This window comes from Macrobrachium nipponense, chromosome 5 (assembly GCF_015104395.2).
Source record: "Macrobrachium nipponense isolate FS-2020 chromosome 5, ASM1510439v2, whole genome shotgun sequence".
Lineage (NCBI taxonomy): Eukaryota > Metazoa > Arthropoda > Malacostraca > Decapoda > Palaemonidae > Macrobrachium > Macrobrachium nipponense.
The window spans coordinates 88,538,013-88,559,469 of NC_061107.1; the positions used below are offsets into that span (position 1 = coordinate 88,538,013).

A 21,457-nucleotide genomic window follows, 5' to 3' on the forward strand; every position below is an offset into this window, starting at 1 on the left:
TATTATAAAGAGACTCCCGGTGAGCACCACGGCATCCTGCCTTTCTTCCAAAGACACCTCTATCAAAATCCCCCACAGACTTGCGCATGAAACATTATTAAAGGAAGAGGCGCACACGCACATACCAATGCACAGTTCGTTAGCGCCTCACGATTACTGGCTGCAACCAGTTTCACAAAGGCACTTTGAGAAGAGTTCATAAACTGTCGTACATTGACTTGTCTTACTATGCAGTTTTATTTCACGCCACCCACAAAAACCCATTGATCAGCTTTCCTCGGGTCGTTGCTTCTCCACATTCCATAGGTCACAGCGAACATATTGGCAATATATCATTAATCAAAACCCTAGGCCTTACATTATATATATATATTCATATATATATATATATATATATATATATATATATATATATATATATATATATAATACATATATATATATATGTATATATATATATATATATATATATTATATATATGTATGTATGTGTGTGTGTGTGTGTGTGTGTGTGTGTGTGTGTGTGTGTGTGTGTGTGTACTGCAGTGAGATACCATAAGAAAATTAAGCATTTCCTCGTCATTGAATATTCTGAACTTAAACTAGATTAATTTTTGTCATACAGAAGCACACTTCCAAGATCTTACCAGACAAAAGATGTTGACAAAATGCACCCTTATACTTATGTATATACGTATATGCATACATATAACGAACATGTATGTGTGAGTAGTTTACTGCAGTAAGATACAGTAATATACCATGAGAAAATGGAGCATTTCCTCGTTATTGAATATTCCCGACATAAAATCATTTAGTTTTTACCCGATACGGTTTAAAGGTGTTGCTTTTATTTTGTTAGTTTAAAGGTCCTGTTTTATTTAATTGATGCGATTTAAAGGGGCTGCTTTTATTTTATTGATACTGTCTAAAAGTGCTCAGATATCATATATATCATATATCAAGTTACCAAGAGGGAGAAAAGATGGCAAATATGCACTAATAAAGCACTTTGCTTTTAAATTAGCTCTAACTGGTTTTGCCGAGTAGTAACTTCAGGGGCATTTCATGGAGACTTGTTCCAAAACTATTCATGGGTCAATCAGCAACCTATCTAGCAACATACTGACATTGTATACTAAAAGACAATTCATGACGTAAGACTTCACTGCAATAAAGAGGCTATTACAGACTACAACCTACACTACTATAATATAGTAAAGAGGTAACTAACTACAAGTAGGCCTAGGCCAAGCTCCTGAGTAAGTTGAAAAAAGCAGATGCCTGCAAAATAATGGGACTAGCGCCTCAGTGGCGTGATTGGTTTGGTGTTTGCTTCTCACCTCGGTGGTCGCGGGATCGATTCCCGGCCATTCGATTGAGGAGTGAGAGATGTGCATTTCTGGTGATAAAGTTCACTCTCGACGTGGTTCGGAAGTCACGTAAAGCCGTTGTTCCCGTTGCTGAATAACCACTGGTTCCATGCAACGTTAAAACACCATACAAACAAACAAACAAAACAAAAAAAATAATGGGACTTGAGATACCTAACCAAACGTACGCGGGATGAGTCAGATACTCTATTTAAACCTCGTCTGAATCAGCAATGAGGGGATTTCGAAAATTGACATAGACCATAACGATGTTGTTGAGAGAGAGAGAGAGAGAGAGAGAGAGAGAGAGCAGAACGGCTTCGTCGCCTTTTGGAGTCAGAAATACGTCCTCCTTCAAATTTCCTCCTGCAGAAGGCCACAGAGAAGCAACACCAGTGACCTACAGGAAAGTGTTTCTTAAGGGCATACGCCGAACTCTTTCCTTTCTTGATTTATTTGTGGTACAATATTTTGTAGACGGGGAAACACATCCTAGCTTTATCTTAATCCATCCGATAGTTTATTAAAAGCTCCAGAAGAGCTTTCACCCAATCTCGAGAGTTGGAAAACCGAATCCATACAGGCTTAGAGAACGAACAAACAAATCTCGAAATGCGTCGTCATTTTCAAGGTGATAAAGATGCTCTTATGTTTGATTAACTGTCTAACGATTTAAGTAATGCCTGAACTCTAATAATTGTGATTTATATGTATACTTTAGGACATAATCTTCGTATTCTCATTTTATGAAAATTCATGGGCCAAGCATTCTAATAGTCTAGGAGTCAAAAAGGCTCTCTCTCTCCTCTCTCTCTCTCTCTCTCTCTCTCTCTCTCTCTCTCTCTCTCTCTCTCTCTCTCTCTCGTTCAAGTACATAATAAAAAATATTATGATGGATTAGTACATATTAATCATTATTATTATTATTATTATTATTATTATTATTATTATTATTATTATTATTATTATTATTATTATTACTCAGAAGAATAAACCTATTCTTATGGAACAAGCCGACAGAGCCCACTGACTTACAATTCAAGGTTTCAAAGAATATGGTCTTCATTTGGACAAAGAAACAAGAGGTTTTAAACTTCTAGGAACTGTTCCGGCGCAACCCACGAGTTGTGTATAACCACGTCTCGTTACTGCAAATCAGATTGCAAGATGTTATTACACAATGGTGGATGGACAAAATATTCATGTTTCAAATGCGATCTTGTTTTGCTTATTTTCTTTTTTCACAAATCAGCATTGTATAAATAGAAATATAAAGATTATTTCCATTAAATTGAATTTCCATAGTGATTTAACATTGACCACAAATGTAAGGAATGTTGTGAGAATGGAAATTGGAAAAAGAATATATAGCTTCAATCAGTCTGTATCGCTGGAGTCCTAAAACGAAGGTTAATACTAAGTTATGATTATGATTAAACATTGAATATCACAAATGTGTAATACATTTTTTTCATATTTTTTTCTATGAATCCAGCTGATCTTAATATCACAAATGTGTGATACGTAGTTTTTAGATTTTGCTATAAATTCATCGATGAATCCAGCTGATTTTGATAAAATCTCATAATTATATATTTATAAAAAGCTTGAATATTTTACTTTTTACCATTGATTATGACTAAGGACCAGCTCAAATGAAGGGGGAAATTTAGTTATTTAAGTTTAATGTAAATAAGAAATTTAAACCTGACGACTTCTGAAAGCAATTCAATCCATCTCTTTATCTCTATGTATCTATCCATATATGGTGCGTCTAGTTGCAAGGTCAAATTGCTAATTATCTCATCTACACAAATATTCAGTATTAAAAGTTTCATATCTTACGAAGCACTTAATTACATTCCCTAGGGTAATTCCGTTGTCAAGTGGTTCTTTGACAACCGATGAATTCTCGAACTACAACTGTCATGAAATCATACCTTACTACTCTGCGAATTATAATCATAGAATTTACTTTCGTGAAAATGAAAATGCGATTGAAGATTTCGTCTTGATATTTTGTTAGGTCACACGTGGAAGGAAATTCTAAATATTGAACGAGTTCTTTAAAACAGTTGTTTTGACTTCAACAACTTGTTTCACAACATCACCATATTGTAACACGTATGGACGAAGAGACAGCGATACCGGACTTAGCTTATTGTATAATCACATGGTTATGCAACATTAATCTAATCGAGTCCCTGTTGTCGTTTTCAAGGTATTATAAAAGTTCTATATATTACTGTTTAAAAACACCAAAAAAATTAAAGAATAAACTCAACCATAGATCTGTGTGTGTGTGTGTGTGTGTGTTATACAATTTTAAGAGTTCCTGTTGTCATTATCAAGGTATTATAAAAAAAGGTCTATATAGTATTGTTTAATAATACCCCCAAAAATTGATAAAAAATAAGCCCAACTATAGTTCCGTCAGTCTCCTCTCTCTCTCTCTCTCTCTCTCTCTCTCTCTCTCTCTCTCTCTCTCTCTCTCTCTCTCTCTTTGTTATACAATTTTAAGCGAGTCCCAGCTATCATTCTTAAGGTATTATAAAAGGTTTAATATAATACCAAAGAAATTGAGAGAAAATCAACCCAACCATAGTTCTCTCTCTCCTCTCTCTCTCTCTCTCTCTCTCTCTCTCTCTCTCTCTCTCTCTCTCTGTTATACAATTTTAAGAGTTACTGTTTTCATTCTCAAGGTATTATAAAAGTTCTATATAGTATTGTTTAATACCACCAAAAATTGATAGAAAATAAACCCAACCATAGTTCAGTCTCTCTCTCTCTCTCTCTCTCTCTCTCTCTCTCTCTCTCTCTCTCTCTCTCTCTCTGTCTCTCTCTGTCTCTCTCTCTCTCTCTCTCTCTCTCTCTCTCTCTCAGTTAAACAATTTTAATCGAGCACCAGTCATTCTCATGGTATTATAAAAGGTCATTTCAGTATTGCTTAATATAATACCAACGAAATTGAGAGAAAATAAACCCAACCATAGTCCCCCCCTCTCTCTCTCTCTCTCTCTCTCTCTCTCTTTTCCATCAATGTAGATCACATTAACAAAATAACTTCTTGTTAAGCAGCCAACACGGTTTCAGACAAAACAGGTCCTGCCTATCAGACCCCTTGGAGTTTTTCCATAACATGTTTGGTATTTACGACAGTAGTAAAGCAATAGATATGTTCTAGATTTCCAAAAGGTCTTTGACAAAGTTCCACATAAGAAACTAATGACAAAGGTTAGAGCTTTAGGAATTGTAGGAGAAACTGCAGACTGGATCGAAGACTGGCTAACTTACAGAAAAGAGAGAGTCGTAATAGATGGTGAAGAATCAGAATGGGCAGATGTGACAAGCGGAGTTCCTCAGGGCTCTGTCCTTGACACACTCATGTCGTTGATTTACATTAAGGACACAGACAGGCTTAACTAGCAGGATAGCCAAATTTTCAGATGACACCAAACTAGGTGTAAATGCACTAGACCCAGATACAGTGAAAAGTTTAAGAAATCATCGGAGGAAAATAGGAGTGGTCAAAAAGATGGCAAATTTCTTTTAACTTGGATAAGTGTAAAGTGTTATAAATAGAAACGAATGGCCTTCATACTAACTACATGCTGCTTGGGAATGACAAATGGTGTAGAACAAGAAAAGGACCTACGAGTTAGGGGTTCATTCTTACAAAGGACTTAAAATCCACAAAACAGTGAATAAAAGCTAAAAAGAAGGCACAGAAACTAGTGGGATACATAAAGAGGCAGTTCAAATACAGAAACAAGGAAACGGTGCTGCAGCTCTACACATCAATAGTTAGACCTCATCTTGAATATGCAGTACAAATATTTATGGTCACCAACAATAAGAAAAGACATAAATAGATTAGAAGGGGTACAAGGGGTACAAGCAAGAGCCACAAAGTTAATTCCATCCATCAGGCAAATAGGTTACTAAAGACGACTAGAGAACCTGAACATGTATAGCTTAGAAACATGACGATTGTGAGGACAACTATAAACTACTGAAAGGCATAACGAAAGTAGACAGTAACCTAGTATTTACGTTAAATGAAAACCATTCAAATAATAATTGATAGAAACTAGAACTAAAGATATACAACACATCCCATTGTGGTAACTTCTTTACGTACAAGATATGTAACACTTGGAACAAACTGCCACCAGAAGCTGTAAACAGCAACAGTGTGGAAGAATTTAAAAGAAAGCTAGACAAAATTATTAGAACACTGTGAATCAACAGTAAAACCTGCTCCTAAAGATAAGTGAGCACACGATGTCTCCTCGGATGGACTAACAAGTAACGTCCTAATCCTTGTAACTCTCTCTCTCTCTCTCTCTCTCTCTCTCTCTCTCTCTCTCTCTCTCTTTGGTACTGAAAGAACAGAACGAAGAATTTAAGGTAACCGATACGATGTAGTATGATATTGCAAACGTCAATGCACCAGATTAGGACTAGGAATTAATGCAGATGTCTGTAGAAGAGGGAAAATAATAAAACATGGCTAACTGTAAGCGAACACGTAATTATGACGTCTTCACGAGAATCATTAAAATAGTAGAAAAAGTATGATACATTTGTAGTCGGTCAGAACCGAAGTAACAATGTTCTTGATGTGTGTTAATAGGAAGCTTTCCTTCTCCCACTCACTGACTATTTTCACCTGTTCACCCTTTCAGTACGCGAATACGAATATCTCTTTTATAACGAAAATGGTGACTCGTTACAGAAATACCAGAATTAAGGAAGATGAGCAAAATGATAACTAAACAAAACTTTAAGTTACCAAGAACAGGAGAACCCGGGAGGCGTGCAAATGTCACTCAATACTCAGGACCCCTGTCAATACCAAGGTCCTTTAAATATACCTCAGTCAATACTTACTGAAGGCACGAGGAGCGATAGTGAGCGCTGACCAAGACCTGCTTCGGGAGTTTTAGCTTCACAAGAAATTATTTCATAAAGGCGAGAGAACTCTACTAAAATCCCTCTCCTGGCTATGCATGAGACCTCCCATAACGACAAAGGTCGTCTGTCCACTCAAAGGAACGAAGCCCTGAAAGTATAACTCGGTGAAAAACAGGGCATTCGAGCATAACCATTACCATATTATTTTTAAAAAATCCATCAGTCAATAAGTGAAAAGCCACTGGCGTGGCTTTTATTAAACAAACTGCAAGTCTTTCGTATGTTCATGTGCACCAACATATGTACACTATTGTATTACATATATATATAATATATATATATATATATATATATATATATATATATATATAATATATAATGTATTATATATACATATATATATATATATATATATATATATATATATGTATGTATATATATATATATATTATATATATATATATATATATGCATATATATGCATATTATATATATATAATGTGTGTATGTATTGTTTTTCTGTATTCTAGGAAGGCTGGGAATATGTGTATATGCATTTGTTCACACGCATATATACATAATATAATATATACTAATATACATTTATTATATTTGATATCTCTCTCTCTCTCTCTCTCTCTCTCTCTCTCTCTCTCTCTCTCTCTCTCTCTCTCTCTCTCTCTATATATATATATATATATATATATATATATGATATATATATATATATATATATATCAAATATAATAAATGTATATTAGTATATATTATATTATGTATATATGCGTGTGAACACATGTATGTACACATTCCCAGCCTATCTAGATAGGCTGGGAATTTGTGTTCACACGCATTATACATAATGTAATATATACTAATATATATTTATTATATATATATATATATATATATTAATATATATATATATATATATATATATATATAATAAATATATATATATATATATATATATATATATATATATATATATATATATATATAGTATATATTATATTATTTATATATGCGTATGAACACATGTATGCACACATTCCCAGCCTATCTTAATTACAGAAAAACAATACCCCAAGGGCAAACCTGAAGAGGGTGGTGGTGTATTTGTTGTGGGAATGATCAGAGACCTTTTGAGCATTCCTCAGAGTAAGTCAGGAACTGATGAACTCAGCGAGTGTCGCGGACTTATCTTTGTCTACTCTTTGGTTTTCTTTCCATTTATGCGTTATTAGTAACTCCGGAAACTTGTGGCAATAAGATATCCATTTTCAGACTTGTTCAGTGATTGTAATGATGATAATGGCCTGCTTTACAGCCATTCTACGGAGGGCAGGCTAATATCAGACTTGCTACGTAACAGATGACTATCAATTTTACCAACTACTCCACATACAATACATAGAGAAACTAAAATAATACTGTAACTTTACAGACTGAAAAACGAGCTTTTTATTTCTTGAACTTACAGTAAGAAACCCACATACTTACACACATTGCAACTGAGGGCAAACACGATACAGATTATTTAGTGGTAATGTGGGAAGCAGAAAGAAATCTTCCTGGCAACTTCGAATTTGTCTCAATATTGTTAAAACAGTCTCATTATAAATTAAGTCACCCGAAAAAGTGGAATTCAGGCGTCACTATGTACAAGTTAACCCAAAATAATACACAGTTCACAAATTTGAGGTTAGTATTTATGAAAACGAAGATGTCTGGGTAACATTATAACCTGACTGTGTATTCAATCGTGTAGCTTATTCACAGTTAGCATCTATGTTGAAGAGTCCAAACAGATTAAACTGTTGTGGGCAATGAATAAAAGGGAATAGATAGATTGGGAACAAATAATGGCGAAAATTCTGCAGCTTCATGGATGGATGACACATTAATTGTGGAGAGAGAGAGAGTTGTGGACGGGACATATTTTCGCGATTCAAACTTTGCCTTCGCTGATGCCGTGATCATTTTCGTCTCCTGTCCTACCCAAGCTCTTTAAATCAATCCAACTTTATGAGGAGGAGGAGGAGGAGGAGGTGGTGGTGGTGGAGTGGTCTTTAGAAGCTATACATCGTTTGTACAGATAACTAAATGGGAGCCATTTGGATCTTAACACATCTGAAAGGGTTCATTTCATTTAAGACACTCATGCTCTGAAAACCAAAATGCATACAAGACCATATATTGTCCAAAATCTAATGACCAAAGTTTTGACAAAACGTAAAGCGTCCTTTGATATTCTCGAAGGTTTTAACGACGAGAGAGAGAGAGAGAAATCCCTCGTTTTTTTCATACCCCCGGGGGACGAATGAAATAACAGGTGGGCGTGGCTGAGGCTCCGAGTTGTCAAACTTGCAAACGGCTAGTGAACGACTTATGGGACAGCTTCCTCTTCAATTCTGATGAGAGACACGTCTGCTTTATAAAACCGCTCCTCCAAGTGGTGTCATAAGATTTCTCCATATCAAAGATTTCAGTGAGTTGGTTCTGGATGGCAAAAGCATTTGGATCGCTTTAAATAACATTAATAGTTGGTCTATAGTACGTCTACACCTTCAAAAGGCAAATTACCTTTTATAAGATAAGAGATTTTTCGTTTTCAGATACCAGATCGAGCTGTTGTAATCAGCATCCTTTCAAAAGGCTTTCATACACAGCTTGTAATAGCTTTTGACCAGTAACTCTTGAGTTAGTTCTGGATTATTATCAACTGACGTCTTCCAAGACCTTGGTGGGGGTCTGGAAGATGCCTAAAAATTCCAGAAGTATATTGAAAGCCCTTGTATTACTGGCTGGACAGAGATGAAACTACGTATGTGGAGTTTTAAATTTGCTGACCCTCATTAGTATTGGCTGCACCAATTACTTTAGCAAATTCATCCCCAACACACAAGTATACATTCATTCTCCACCTTTAGTATAACCTTATCCCAAATTTGGCTAGATGTGAGTTTTTGCATCTCTTCACCATTTTGCACTCATACATTACTCCAGAAAAATGTGTACGTGAAGTAAACCTGATAATTAATATCAATTAGTAAATATATATGATTATGAAGTCAATAGACAAAGAAAGGCACAATTAGGGAAGAGCAACAGTGTAACGAATTATGATTTAATAAAGTTGACGCAGTAGAACCATACAAACAGGATATAAAAAACCTGTTGCATGCTATATTTTCCCAAATTTAACTAGAAATGACGTTTGAACTTTATTTTCAACAAAACACTTCACCTTGTTCAACCAAAGATTTGCAACACCTCAACTCAGCTGACATGAAAATATTTTTTTATGCTATCATTTTAGATGTGATACATCTTTAGATAAATCTCTTAAACTGAATGGAAAGTGCGAAGTACGAGTTAGTTTAAGTTAGGAACTACTGTATGTGGAATTGCTGTTAGCTGTAAGATACATATTTAAATATTCAAGTTCCTGCTGTAATATAGTAGTCCTTTTTGCTCAATAGACTTTGTTACTTATCACAAAGGCCACAACCCTAAAAGTGAAGGGAACAGAGTTAACTGCAATGAATAATCTACCCATACTGCACAACAGTAAATTATGAGATGTAGTACATTTCACAAGTGATTCACGGCTTGTGGACAATTCCCCTCTAGCATTCACTTGATACAGTACAGGAAAATGTTGTCACCTAACTGGCAACGCTCGCATCAACTTATGCGCTAATTTCATGAGACATATTAACACAGACGGTTCCACTGACTTTTCTGCCTCCATAAACGCGGTCTGACAGGGCACTTGAAGACACCACAGCAGCCGCTGCACAGCCGCAGAGAGTTGTGGTTGTTACATGCAGCATACCACCCCCTACAAAGGTGCCTCGATGCTTTCAAGAGAGGGGAAACAGTAAACGCAAATGACCAGACTGCTCTCTTCAGCACCAAATTCGTACTGGAAAAATTTGCAAGGATGAAAGCAACTCCTCGACATCCCCTACCTTCAAAAATTTCGAGACCCATTCCAAAACCCAAGCAAGAAGATGGAATGACCAGGATGGAATTACAAGAAAAAATAAGCGCATAACTATACAAAATAGCCAACAAGAAGTCAGTGCCTAGTGAAACAATGCCTGCCCCTTGCAAATCAGTGCCAAGTAAAACAATGCCTGCCCATTCCCTTCCTCCTAATCCTAACCTTCCATCAACCCCTAAGGTTGATCGTCCTCCTTCCCAAACCCCCTTTTCACACCCTTCTTCTTCTCCCACTGATAATTCAGTCAGTGCCAACCAAAAAGATCCCAAATCAATCAGAGAAAGTTGTACAACACTTACATTTGAAGGGATCATCCCGCTCCTCGAACTTCTAACAGGGAAACCAATAAACAGAGAGACACCGCTAAGCTGCATTCAATCTCACCCCCATCTAAACCTTCAAACCCAAAATCACCTGCTGTTCAATTCGAATAGCAGCTGCCTCGCCTAAAATCCATCCTTTCTGTTTTCCTCTTCTCCAGACACCTTCACGAGCGGTACAGACAGAGAAGAGCAATTTCCTAACTGAGCCATCTCAAGTGAGTAATGCCTAAATGATATACAGCCATTCCCAGTATAGACAAAATATCATTCACTCACCACATTTCCAACATTCATCACATTCCGAGGGAACTTTGATTCCCAACCTTTTTATCTACCTCGAATTTTATCCTTTCTTTCCCACGCTCTCCTACTTACTGGGACTTGTTTCTATAACACATTATCTCCCGCTAATTATTCTTATTTCTGGCCCAGTTGTTAAATTGTGCCGAATGCTGTGTTGCAGAGAAATATATAAACATCATTCATCACTTACAGGGTGCTGAGAAGTAAGAGCCCGTGTCAGACTGCTTGAAGAACTTCCAAAACTTTTATCCCGAATGTTTTAATGGAGACATATTCTTTCCCTTATAACAGGGGTGTCAAACTCAAATCCTTTCGAGGGCCAATTATGCACTTTGTTATGGTCTTAAGGGCCACTAAAGATTTCTTGTGACTCATTTATTAAGATTTGCAATAAAAGAGCCTTATTGCCAGCAATTATTATATGAAATAAATTAATAAATTATTGTCATATGAATGAAAGGTAAAACTTATTATGTCTCGTTTTAACAGTTTAGTAACTTTAGTTAAATTTTCCTCAGTTCAAATAGTTATAGTAGTTCGAGTTGAAAAACCTCTAGGCACTTCGCGGGCCACTGAGACCAGCGGGCCATGAGTTTGATACCCTTGCAGCAGTGTTTCCACATCTCAGTCCTGTAAAACGGAACCACTAATAGTGCAAAACACATTCCATAACGAACTAAAACAGTTATCTATGTTTAATAGCTTTTTTCCCCATTGTACCATTTTATTTTAACATAATTTTATCAACAACAATTGGACATCATAATCTTTAAAAATACATTCGATTTACGAAATACAATGAACCATTTTACCAATATTTTACCAGCAACACTTAACATTAAAATATCTCGAAATTGTCCAACGAAAATGTTGTCTTTTCAGGCCATAAATTATATATTAGCCTTAAGGACCATTTAAATTGACACGGTAGGTGAAAATTAAGAAAGATAATAAAAATCATGTAGTCTACAAAAATACTAATCACTTATGCGCAAGTTAAAATCAATCGCCAGAGCTGCTAATAATAATAAAAAAATGATCTAAAGTATCTTTCCTAAGAGTTAAAACTTTTAGAATAATCCATAAAACTAATCAACATTTGGATTACTGGTCTCACAGCCTAAACTAAGTTAATATTTCAGATAAAATATGAGTTTTAATTTACTTATCATTAAGGCATGTTGCCCTGACGATTATCTGTTCAGCCAAGGTCACATTTGGCGAGTCCAATATTTGGCATTTGTAAAAATTAGGCTGTCAGAGCTTCACCAACTGATCTGCAATAAGAAGTTTTTAGAATACAAAAACAGCCGATATACCTAACTTCGCTATCATTTTGATCTTGAAATTGACTTTGAAGATACGTATTCCTGATTACTGCATATTTATCCGAATATTGGTGTGCACAATCAGTTCAAAGTTTATTAATTTTGCCAATGTCTAATTTTAAGGTTCGTGCTAATTAAGGTTTTATCGTGGTATGAAGGTGAACTTCGGCTTTCATGGACATTGGTTTTGTGCAATTTTAAATGATAACTTCGTGAAACAATTTCTCAACTTTATTGAAGTCGTATTAATTGTTCATTTCGATCAAATGGTCAGGTTCACGATAATAGTCTTTCTTTCATTGTGATACCTAATTTTTTTTTCCTTTACATTGAGAAACATTTAATATTCCTTTTTTTTCATTAATGGCCTTCATTCCTTGCATTGCACTTCTGAGCAAAGCCGGACAAAGTGGAGGGACCCCGTTAAGGCCCCTCACCCTAGACTAAATTCTAATTGGTAATTACCTCGAATAAGCATAAACTCGCCCTATTTAAGGTAATGTGATTTAAAAAAGAAGCTTTCAAAGTAATCGGTGTCACCTACAAGGTATTCTTAAATAATCCAAGCCAAATCTTTATATTATACTAAGTCTAAAATTGCCCATAGTAGTAGCCGAAGGAGTTAACAGGTACTTAAACCAGCTAACAGAAAATGTTCACGCTTGACAGCGACAGCTCAAATGCGTATTAACATATAAACAATGGACTATGACAAGGTCCTTTAAATATACTCGGAGTATATTTAAAGGACCTTGGACTATGATCAGGCAAAATAAGCACAACTTTGGACGATTAACGAAGCTAATCGAAGAAATCAATGAATGTTTATCTTAGCCACCTGAAAACATTATTTACCGACGAGCCTATCCAATATGCTGCTTTTTCGAATGACTAGGTTATCGATGATAGAATGGCAGAATTGATAGAGTACTCTATTAATCCTAATGGAATGAAATACAGAATTTAGGCCAAAGCGAGGCACTGGGACCTACGAGTTCATTCAGCGCTGAAATTGAGAGTGGAAAGGTTTGAAAGGTGTAACGCGAGAAAAACCTCGCATTTGCACTATGTAACAAGTGTTAAGAAAGGGTGGATAGCAAGATAAAAGAAAGAGAATATGAATGGAGGTACACAACAAGAGCAAAGTCCAAATCCCATTAGAAAATCTTTAATACCTGAGTTGACAAAAATTGCCAAGGTCTGACGCTAGACGTTTATTTCACCTAATTCTCCTGTTTTACGTAGATATAATGTATTCCTGCAAATTGGGTTGTAACATCCCTTCCAGATATAATGAAAAAGATTTGAGTTTATTTTTGTTACGTGTAGGCACTTTTGATGGTGGTAAGGTATGAGCTATTTAGTACTAATGTTTCGAAAGTACCATTATACTTTATTTATAATCATTGCTTTTTGAAATAGGTTCCATTTCCCTATAGTTAATAGATTCACTGTTGTCCTTATTTCATGCGAGATTATATCTCAATTTTATGTCCATGTATCTATGTAGTCATTAAAAAAAGGTTATACCAAGTATTTTGAGTTCGTTCACCGAATGTAACCACGAAAGTGTCCAATAGTTCTTGGTACCAATACCCATAATTGTGTTTTCTGCTTATTGAATTTCGAACTGGTAGCTTCCTGAAAGGCCTGAATTACCTTGCAACAACAATGAAGTAAAGACACTTCTAATGTTATAATAATAATACTCGTGTCATCGGCAAACCTTTGCAATATCTGAACAAGAAAATGAAGAAGTCAAGTACCTCACCAAGCGATTATGTCCATTAAGGTTCTATTTTTCTAGCTTCATGATGAGAATTCTGCTTTGTGCAATGTTATAGAAAGGTGAATCGGTATTAAATTCAAATTTTATAAATATATGACCACTATTCTGGCTGGATGTTTGTGTGACCCCTGTTTCCACTTGTGGATAACATTTTGTAAAGGAATGAGATCGTGAGTCCTAGTTTAGGTAGGTCAGGGTAATTACGATATGGAAAACTAGGGGAATTCGGGGATCTTGGGGTTGCAATGTAATGCAATGTATTCTTATACAACTTTTACTGCAAGAAGTCATGAAATATCCATTTATATATATATATATATATATATATATATATATATATATAATGTGTGTGTGTGTTTCTGTCCTGATATGTATATATATTATATATATATATATATATATATATATATATATATATATATTATATATCATTATACACACATCAGGCACTAATAATTAAAATGTTCATAGCCTAGGCTTCATTAATTGTGGAGAAAAGGGTAAGATCCCAGACCCTGTGATTAAAATCCTGTTTACCCTAAAAGACGGCCGGTGTTACGTGCCTCCTGCATACTGTGGCACGTGAGTGAAATCTCCCATAAGAGACATTTCGTTGTGTGGTCATGAGAGACGACTGTATATCAGTCAGTATTTTAGGGATTACGGTTTATTAAAGTCAATGCGGTGATGTTTTTTTTTTATACTAAATGTGTTTTTTTCGGTATTCAAGTTTGTAAATTAGGTTTAAGGCTAAATTCTTACCTTGTCACTTAGTATCACACCTATTCCGCTCTATTTTACTTCAATGTACTCGTCAGCTAAGGCGGATGTGCTTTTGGCATTGTAATTGTGTACTTTTTCTTCCCTAAAGTAAAATCTTCAAGGAATTTCTGTGTAATGTAAGGTACTTTGAGAAAATACAATGATTTTCTTCTTCTGGTGTTGGCCCTACACATCGTCATAGTGGTACAAGCCTAAGGTAGGTCGCAGAATTTCTGAACTCATCACCATCTCATAGTGGTCATTACAACACGTACTCGAATTTATTAGATCTCATATTCCTTAGTTTTCAGGGGGTCTCTGGCCAAATCCATGGCAAATGTGGGCACGGTTTCAATGGGGAAAACGAAATATGGTCAACGAAAACTGGGTAACTCTCCCACAACAAACACCCCCCCCCCCCCCCCGCAAAAAAAAAAAAAAAAAAAAAAAAAAAAAACTTCTCATGCCATCAAACATTATTAGTCTATCTATACTATCACTGCTGCTCCTGTTCAGTATCACCTGAAAAACTATTTGTTCAATAGAAAAGTTCCGTTTAATGCGACAATGAGAATGTGTGCATATAACCAATATATCTTTGAGTCCAGGCTAAGAATAGTATCGGGGAAAAAAATCACAAACTTTGCTAAATAATGACCCCAAAGGTTTTAACCCTGTTACTTAATTTTTGAGGCGTGTTTAGTATACAAGACCGTTGGGGATTACCGTAAATAAAAACATAAGACTGTAATGTAAATTAATGTGACTTTTTTTTTTTCCTTGCCAAAACAGACTTATTACCGGCCACCGTATCGTTATCCTGCTTTTTTTTTTTTTTTTTTTTGGTACGAACGACGGCGTCAATAACCTCGTCTTGTGACACCAGTAAGTACTTATTAATCAATCAATGGTACGAACGAGGCATTTAGTTAATATCCTCAAGTTATCTTTTATCTAATTTAAGTTCTCATTCCTTCTTTGACAAGAGCTACATTTTCTCCTTTTATTACTGCATCGTTCAATTTACATGACATTCCGGCTCCGCACAGAAACATTACCGTTTGTAGATTATCAGCAATGTTAAACCGAAAACGAAAGAAAGCCCGGCATTCAACAATGGTAAATTCAAGTTCAGTACAAAGAAACAGACCATTTAACAAAAATGATCTATTCCCGTATTCACGCTTTCACCAGAGTCCATGGATGTAATTGTGACAGGCAGAACTTTCACCTACCTACAGAGTCCTTAACTTGGTGGCGCTAGTGTACTATGTCTAACCGTGTTCTGCAGCTTCTGCTCTGCTACACCTTCTCTTTTGTGGTGTTAGTCTTCATCGGTGTTGGTTGTCAGTGATCGGTCGAATTTTTCGTGTTGGTCCTCGTCGGTTTAGTCGATAGTAAGCGGTTAAAACTCCGTTTCCGTTGGTGTCCATTGGGGGATGTATGGTTAAGTATTGTAATTGTTGTGGTTCCATTTTCTTTTAATTAACTTTTGGGTACTTTTAGTCCTGAATGTGAACTTGGAGAAGATTAATTTCAGCAGTTTATACTATTGTACGGCTTTGTGCTTCAGGTAAACTATAGTTTTGGACTGTTACAAAGTATGCCATGGTTTTGTTTTCTGTGAGTTTTCGATCTGTGAAGATTTCGTAGTCTATTTTCCATAAATCAGAATGTACCCACAAAGGAGGATTTCATCTTAATCGCGTTATATTAAGCAGGTTGACTGGCATTTTTTCAACCTGTAACTTGTTTTATTCTTTACAGATTAGTCGGCGAAACAATGGGAGATTGCTTGGGAGTCTCAAAACAGTATCTCTCTTGCAAATACTGGGCAAATGGCACAGCATTTAGATGAAACTATGGAAGATTGCGTAGGTGTCGCCAAACAGGCTCACTCATGCAAGTAAGTAATCTGCAAATGGCCCTGCCTTCAGATGGAGTCATTTTTACGGGTACGGGTTGGCGAAACACTGGCGGATTGCCTAGGTTTATCGCAAGAATTTCGACCACAGAATTAGTCTTTAATATACGTACTCTGCAAACGGCTCAATGCCTGAAGATGAAGTGAAGTTTTCGTGTGCACGACAGTTAAAGTAAAATTGCAAGTCAAAGTTTTGATAGTTTTGCGTTTTGTATTTCCCAGTTCTCACGCTTGGATTTAAACTATTTAGTACTTTTTATCAGTTTTCACGCTTGGATTAACTTAGTTCTCTATCATTAACGTGTCTAAAATATTACTTTAGTACTTTCCATGTTTTCATGTTTGGAATAACTTTCATTTAAACGATAATTACTTTTCTCAGTTTTCACTTCTGGATTAACTTGCATTTAAGAACTTTTTCACGGTTGATTAACTTTCATTCAAACTTACTTCGTATTTTACCCAAGTTTTCACGCTTGGATTAACTTTTTAAATAACTTTAGCGATTGGATTAACTTTAAACTATTACTTTTCTCAGTTCTCACGCTTGGAATTGTTTTCACGCTAGGGTTAACTTGCATTTTAAATTACTTTAATACTCAGTTTTCATGGTTGGATAAACTTTCATATAAACAATACCTGCAGTGCAAAGTTAATTTTAGTATTTACAGATTTTTTTAACCAAATAGTGATTTTTTTTACTACAAATTAAATGGAAATTTGGTTACTCTGCCCTCAGCTCGTAAGTTCCATTAACCTAGTTTTGTCCAATTTGTTTTGAAGTTAATTTGTTTAAAAAGCTAAGCTTTTAAAGTAAATTAATGTACCATTTAGTGTCTTTAGGCTTAAGTTTTACCAACTAATTGGGACCACCTTTGTCGGGGTGGCTGTGCTGCTCCGGCAAAGGTGGCGCCAGGACTTTACATGGTAGACATTTTGTCTACCATGTAAAGGACCATTATTTTAATTAAACCTATCAAACTTTGTATGACTGGTGTTGTGGTTGGTTGAATTCTTAGGTTTGCAACTATGGTTCAGGGTTGCCAAGCTTGTTGGCTTGGGGTGAATGTTATTCTTAGTTATTAAACTTTAGAATTGTATGAAAGGTGTGCTGATTGCGAATTACGACGAATGTTAGGTTTCCAGAACTATGGTTTAGCTTTTTAAATGCTTGTTAGCTTTATTGACTTTTTGTTGTGCGCGCGCGCGTCCTCACTTGTGTTTAATTTATGGGGGATGGGGGAAGGGTGGTTGTATGACGGGCTAGGAATGTTGTTTGTGCCAGCACAAGTTAGTTCGGTAGATCTAGGGTAGTATTCCGCGGCGGCCTCGACTATGGCAGTTGCGGTTTTCCTATGCAGTTATACCTCCTGAACAAGAATTGAGTAATTTTTATTCGGAAGACTGTAACCCACAGGGGCGAGTACTTAACACGGCGAAATAAAATTGACGCCCCAATCCCTAGTGTTTGTCATATCCGCGGTTACATTCCTTGTAGTCCGTGCGGAACTATTCTGTAGAATTACTGCTACTAGGTCATCGCGGCATTACCATTTTGGATACTTTTTATAATTAAAGTTTTTGCTTCCTTAAATACGCCAGATGGAGGGGTTTAATGCTACTGATTTAAAGTATATAGTTTTTGGCTTATTGCTGACATAAATGTCAGTCTAGTATCTTTTAATATGAATGTTGGGCAGTGTTTGGCAGACTACGTAGACAAATTGCTAAAAGATCAAAATTGTGACAGTTGAAATTGACACAAGTAAACTTTGTCTGATAGTGAGCTAAATCAGTATGTATGAAGTTTTGATATCAAAAGGGAGGGGGGATTGGCTGCCTTCAGGAACTTTTGAATTTTTTCTTTTAAGATTTCCAGATTTCCAGATTATTTTTAGTTACTTTAGTTCCAGTAACCAGGATTTAGGGAGTTAGCAAGAATGTGTAATGGTATAGCATCACATAATTCTCTTAAGTTTGCTGGCATTTATGTTGTAATTTACTTTTAAGAAATTAATTTTATTGTAGATATATTACCTTATATCAAGCCTTAGTTAGTTTAATTTTTAAGCTTTAATCTAATTTTTAAGTAATTTACTGTAAGCATTGAGCTGACTAGTCCGTTCTAAGCATAGTCAAAATGTTTCTTTGAAAATTGGGATTTAATTGCAAAACTGAGTTTAAAGCAGATAGCGAACCTTTTGCTAGATTTCCTATGAAGTCAACCGTACCCAATATTTACCCCTAACAGAAGTGTGGCGAGATCCTGACAAATCTACCAAATTTTGTAATGGATTCCTGGTAGTTCTTGACGTTCCAACAAGGTTGAACAGCCCAGATGCTTTGTAATGGATTCCTGGTAGTTCTTGACGTTCCAACAAGGTTGAACAGCCCAGACGCTAATGAACAGAGGTGTGAAGAGATCCTGACAAAACCAGTGTCAAACTTTGTATTGTATTCTTGGTAGAACATGACGTTCCAACAAGGTTTAGTAATTCAGACGCTGTGACGTTCCAGCGAGTTTAGCCATTCAGAGGCTGATCAGCTTTGTTAATCTTGAACACTTGCTGACAAGCCGGTGTTCCGTTTAGGAGGGCTGCTGTGGAAGTTGTGTGATTCGGTGTACACATCAGTGCATCTGGGAAACCGCTTATAGATAAATGTAAAATATAAATCACTTGTTTAAATAATTTTGTCCTAAGGTATTTTGATTGGTCATATTAAGCTTTAGTGAATGGGATTGTTCATAATCCTGTAAAAGAAATTTTAAGAGTTCCATTACTACATTGCAAGGCTTTTGATCAGACTCCCAATATCTCCAAGGCCTGAGTCTTGGAGCAGCAATTCCAGCAACTTCCAAATCTCGGTTCAGTAAAGTAATGCACAGCATATTGGCGCTTGCATAATTGGGTGACTTGACTGCAATGGTCTTTGGCAATTGGTGCTTATAACATGTATACTAATTACTCTTGATATATTCGTAGACATGAGTTAAAGACCTGATAAGTGTATGGTTGCTATTGTAAGGGAAAGTAAGAGTACAAATTAGCTAGGTGAAGTTTTAAATCTATCCTGATTGGCGTTGAAGTGAAATTGACCATGACCAGAGATGACAGAGGTTGTCGGCTAGTAAAACTTTTCCCTCAAGCAGGCAGTCGTTAATTAAATGGCTGAGTATCACATGTGAAACATCAACTTAGTTTAATTTCAGTGAATTAGTTATGGAATAAAATTGACGTTAAATGTATGCTTAATGTTGAGTATAGCTGCAATTTCTTTGCCCTATGAAATTGAGAGTTTGAAATTGTAACATGGTTTCTTAAAATGGCTGTTCAATAAAAAAATCTTTAGAAAGTTTTAACTGCAAATTTGGTAGTTTACCCTGAAGGTGACCCCATGCTTGCTTTCAAAAGTTTAAAACTTAGTGACATCATTAAGTCATTTTGACTACTTATTTGGTTTAGGTTTTAGCTTTAGTGACTCCATTCCAACATGGCATTTTGACTGCTTAATTGGTTATGAGTTGAAAGCTGGAAGTTTATTCATGACCAGCACTAAGCTTGTGTTAGCTGTCATAGCAATGATTGTTTTTTTATATGGAATTACAGCGAAGTGTGCAATACTAAATGCCCCATTATCCATACTGAAGAAGCAAGGCCCTTTGATTGCAAAGAGTGTAGTTTTGATAGACTAAAAACTTAATACTGAGCTGGCTTTAGAGTATCATCGAAGACTAGTGAAAGCAACTTTGTTTAATTTGTTTTAAGTATCGGTTTTAAGAACAGACTTAATACAGTACAACTATATCACCTTTGCGTGGTGGTGGTTGAATGGTACTGGTGTAAGGAAAGCTGGTATGGTCAATTTCATTAAGTTTGTTGCATAGTGTTTTAAAGGCATTTAATACAGTCCTTGTTAACTTTCTGGAAGAGTTCTTCAGAGTATCTCCCCCTATTTAAAATAGTTATCTGCAATTTCCTAGTGTTCATGTCATTGGGTACCTTCTATTTACTGTTTTGTATGTATGGTTGTGCGAGATAGTCTGAGTACATGGATAGATGTATTTTTTGGAAATCCAGATACAGCAGATTCTTTTGGCCTTTGTTCCTATAGATTTTTTCTTTGATGGATAATTTAGTACTAAAGGCCTGTCCACACAAGCGGGCCTGGTCGACGTGCTCCGGGGTTGATGGGCAAATTCTGGCAGGCTTACCCGTGTATGTTGTCCACACGGGTGAGGCGATGGAGAGGTGGGCGTGCCCGACGATGCCAGTAGTGTTCAGTGCGGTACGATAAATATGGTGCCTACCGCAAAGATGATGATTGTGTAGCATGATAATTGCTGTATGTGTGATGGAAAAGAGGAGAATATGGTGCAAAGAATGGCCCGTAAAAAAATTTATATGGTTAACGTATGTCTGCCAGGGTTGAAGCTCAAGCCATCGGGCACCACCATGGTGATTTTGCTTCAAGACCCATCAGGCAATTAGACTGTTTTACCCGTCAAGTGTACCCATTAGAGGGGCGGTCGTGTGGACAGGCCTTTAGTAAAATATCTTTATACAAAGCTTTCCTCAAGCAGGAAGTTGTTGAATTTGACAACTTCTCTGACTACGTGTGTACTGAATAAACTCTAAAATTGAAATTTGAACGAAGACTATGAATGCTTTTCCTAGGAACCTTGTTAGTTGATTAACCCCCATCAAGTAGTATGTTATCAGTTTTG

General features: G+C 36.0%; 1 long non-coding RNA gene across 1 annotated transcript; it reads left to right on the plus strand.

Annotated features, from left to right (window-relative positions):
* Window positions 1-16,096: 16,096 nt before the first annotated feature.
* On the plus strand, window positions 16,097-20,668 carry LOC135215115 (uncharacterized). Its single transcript, XR_010314575.1, has 3 exons — window positions 16,097-16,253; window positions 16,575-16,713; window positions 18,983-20,668. It is a non-coding gene; the product is annotated as an uncharacterized LOC135215115 (long non-coding RNA).
* The last annotated feature ends 789 nt before the right edge of the window (window positions 20,669-21,457 follow it).